Source organism: Thalassophryne amazonica, chromosome 4, assembly GCF_902500255.1.
Source record: "Thalassophryne amazonica chromosome 4, fThaAma1.1, whole genome shotgun sequence".
Lineage (NCBI taxonomy): Eukaryota > Metazoa > Chordata > Actinopteri > Batrachoidiformes > Batrachoididae > Thalassophryne > Thalassophryne amazonica.
The window spans coordinates 22624523-22628866 of NC_047106.1; positions in this window are offsets into that span (position 1 = coordinate 22624523).

Below are 4344 nucleotides of genomic sequence, written 5' to 3' on the forward strand. Positions count from 1 at the left end.
ATAACTCCAAAATACTTCAGATCTTGTTTTGTACTGAGTAAGGGTCGAGCAACATGACTTTTATCATCACCAGATCTTGGTCTTTTGTGTTCTTTTAATGACACTGGCATCAAGGTGTGGAACACTATTCCGTTGTCGATACTCCAGTCTGGGTCAAAGTGCCGTTTTAAAAAACAAAATGGGTTGATAGTTATTCATTCACCAAAATTGTTACTTTAGTTAAAAACGTGTATAAATTTTTAATATTTATTAAGATATGTTTCCTTGGGGGGGGGGGCGTGGTGGACAAGCGGTCAGGTCACTTCCTTTGATGACATAAGGTCCCCAGTTTAAGACCACCTGAGCATATTCTCCATGTAATGTGACTTGTGTCAGGAAGAGCTTCCAGCATAAAACATGTCAAATCAATATGTGTCAGGTTTCGGCCCGGATCCAGGTCTCGATTCTATTTTTTTCCTCCTTCTTTTACTCACCGTCTGCCCCAGCATTGATTTATTACTTGTTTCATTTTGTCAAATGTTTATTCTCTGTTCTGTTTTGCTTTGTCACTTTGTTTCTCTGTTACTTTTCATACTCTAGCTTTAGTTCAGCTCCATTCTAGTTTGTTCTCATTTAGTTGTTCATCATTTAGTTCTCAATTGTTTGTTTTGCTGTCCTAATTTCTGATATTATTTGTTATGCTTTAGTATCAGGTTTTGTTAATCACTTTGTCTCTGTTTTAGTTGTAGTTTATTTAGTTATTTTGTTTTCTTAGTCAGATCCAGTTTAGTTTTGTCTCAATGTTTATTTTCTTTTGTTCTCATATCAGTCCATCCATAGTTTTCTTCAGTACTTCTCTTCTGATGGTTGCCTACCAGCTCATGCTTAGTTCATTACTTATTAGGGATGTGAACCGTTCAACAACTCACGATTCAATTCGATTCTGATTCTTGGGGTGACGATTCGATTCAGAATCGATTTTCGATTGAAAGAGCTCTGAGAAAACATTATATTACTTAAAAAAAGTTTATGTTTAAGAAAATGCAGCTTTACAAGGTTAATCAAGTGATTCTAGATGTAAATTTACTCATCTGCTTTGCTCGTTCAGAGTTGGCTGGCAGTTTAGCGAAGCGCTGGTCAGTAGTCGGCAGAGACCGCTGCTCCGCTCCTTTTAGCTCCTGGTGATGACATAGCATGTGGGAAGTGTTTCCGAAGTACTTGACTTTCATTTTGCAGATTTTGCACACTGCATGAGTCATGTCAAGCTCCTTCTTACGCAGCAAATAATAAAATCCAAAATGCGCCCAAACATTTGCCTTCAGCAAAGACGGTGCTGGCTGAATTAGCTCTTCGTCCACTGAACTCTGCAGCTCACGAATGTTTGAAGCACGCCGGACAAGGAATGCTAATTCTGAACGGGGTACTTCTGAATTGGAGAGTGATAATGGGCTAAGGAGAGCTAAAGCTAGCAGAGACAACCAGTAGTCAGGAGATGAAACAAATGAATGGAAGGTGATACTTACCATTAAAGAAGAAGGTAGTCATTTTCATCTTATTAAAGCAGCCAAGGAAAGTGAAAGTCAAATGGGTAAAACAAAGTTTGCCAAGTTTTTGAGCAACAAGAGGCTTCTTATTTTTGCTAAAAGCAGAGCCCAGAGAGACTCGTTTTTGCGTGTTGATACTTTATGTGGAAAAAAGATCAGTGTTTATATTCCGGGTGGTAGTGCCAAGCTGAGAGGGGTTATTCATGATGTCCCTTTAACCGTGACTCTGGATTTATGTGTTTGTACCGTTATGAGTAATAATATTGGAAGTGATCATTTACCAATTATTTTTTCTGTAACTTTTGAAATCTTTATTCAAGAAGGGTTGTCTTGGTGTTTTACCAACGCAGAATGGGGAAAGTTTCAGACGGCCTGCTTGGAGGTCTGTGAGAGTTTAGAACTGTCGGAAGAGGTTGAAGTATGCAACAAAATAGTCACCAATATGATCTTTAATGCTGCCTCTCGGTGCATTCCTATAAGTCAGGAGGTGGAAAAAGGAAAGTTGTTCCATGGTGGAACGATGAATGTATAGTGGCCATCAGAGATAGGAATTGTGCGCGATGGAATTTAAGAAAGTGTTGCAATCAAGACAACATAATTGACTATCAAAGGAAAGTGGCACTAGGAGCTATTAAATCTTCCAAAAGGAATGCGTGGAGTTTTGTCCAACTATTGGTAGCGACACTCGGCTGAAAGATGTGTGGGCAATGATAAGGAAAATGACAGGAAAGAAACAGTATAATATAATAATATCCCTGTGCTTGTAGATGGAGATTATCATGCCATTACGAACAAAGAAAAGGCAGATTGGGTAAAAAGTTTGCTAATATACACAGTAGTAGTAATTTCGATGATATGCATAGAATACAATAGGAGGAAATACTTCAAAGTAATCCAGAGATACCACTGAAAAAGTTGAGAGAGGTTACACCTTTGGATATGGATTTTTCAAAGGATGAGATGAAAATGATTGGAAGTGGTTTCTCAGCTCCAGGGCAGGAGCTTTTATGCTATGTAATGTTTAGATACCGCGTTGAGCGTTGTTCTCCATTCTGTTTAATAAAATCTGGGAAGCAGGGCAAATGCCAGCAAGCTGGAAGAGCTCAATCATACTTCCATTTGCCAAACCTAGGAAGGATCTGGCAGATGCAGGTAATTACAGTTCTATAGCTCTCACCTCTCATTTAGTGAAATGGATGGAGAAAATTATTGTTGATCGGTTATTGTACTACTTGGAGCAGAGAGGTTTATTTAATCCATGTCAGTGCGGATTTAGGAAAGGACGGGGTACAACGGATGCTCTTGTTAAAGTCAGTAACAAAGCAGAAAAAGCTGTCACTTGTAAATAAGCTATGGTAATTGTATATTTTGATATCGAAAAGGCATACGATTCCATATGGAGGGAAGGACTGTTAATTAAGCTGCAAAACATAGGTGTTAGAGGCAGATTATATAACTGGGTGCTTGACTTTTTGTCTGACCGTACCTTTAAAGTGAGGGTTGGGGATGCACTCTCAGATGACTATAGGATGTCGACTGGAATCCCACAAGGTAGCTCCGTAAGTCCAGTATTGTTCAATATAATGATTAATGATGTATTTGTGAATGTAGGCAACAGCATAGGATCGATGTTATATGCTGACGATGGTGCTATTTGGAGACGAGCTAAAAATGTTACTTAGGCTATTGGTTTAATTCAGGGTGCAATTGATAAAGTAGTGGAATGGTCTTATGATTGGGATTTTTAAAATGTCTATCAGTAAGACTTGTTATATGATTATCACAAAGAAACAAAATTGTGGCAATGTCAATCTGAAAATGTATGGAAAAAATATCGACAGAGTTAAGGAATTCAAGTACCTTGGACTGTGGTTTCATGAAAAATGCATTTGGAGGACACAAATGTAAGAAGGTGTTAAACCTTATGAGGTCTGTATCGGGTTATGACTGGGGTGCAGATAAGCAGTCTCTTATTGGCATCTACACAGCACTGATTCATTCCAGTATTGACTATGGGTGCATAGTGTATGGAGCAGCTGCCAGTAGTGTTTTGGCTAAACTTGACAGAATTCAGTATCGAGCTCTCTGGATCTGTATTGGAGCTTTGTAAACGACTCCCGTAAATGCACTGTTGGTGCAACCAGGAGAGTTGCCTTTAAGACTCAGGCGACTGAAGTTCTCTCTTGTTTTCTGGGTAAAGTTGAAAGGTTCAGGTGCAGAACAGCCTGCTAAGGATGCACTGGGCGACTGCTGGGAATAAGGGTTTGGCTTAGTTTCAGTTCAGAAGGTTCCGGGTTCAAATTCCACCCCTGCCACATTTCTCCATGTAATGTGGAGTTGCATCAGGAAAGGCATCTGGTGTAAAACTTGTTGTTCCATACACGTTCCAGCTCTCATCTCAGTCCTGTTTTTGCCTAGCTGTGTTTTTTTAAATCTGCTGTGTTTTATGACTGTGCCTTTTGCCTCATCTCTGAAATCTGTGTTTGCGCATGCCTCTGACCCCTGCTTGATTATGACTGCGTGTTTGCCCTGCTTGTACCTTTGCTCCGATGACTAACTTGTGTACCGTACCTGAGCCTGGAATAAAGACGACGACTTCTTTTACACCTACGCCTGGTCTGGGAATCTGCATAGAGGGTCCACCCTCTTCGGGTGCCAGGCACCCTCACAGCCTGATAATATGCAGCTCCATGTTGGATCTGCCATGCTGACCCTGAGTGAATCAAAGGAGAAACTGACAGAACTTGTACTAGGATTTCCTTAGTTTTATCTTAAATTATTCATGTTTTTAAAACGTTTTTTCGTGAATACATTTTGTTGT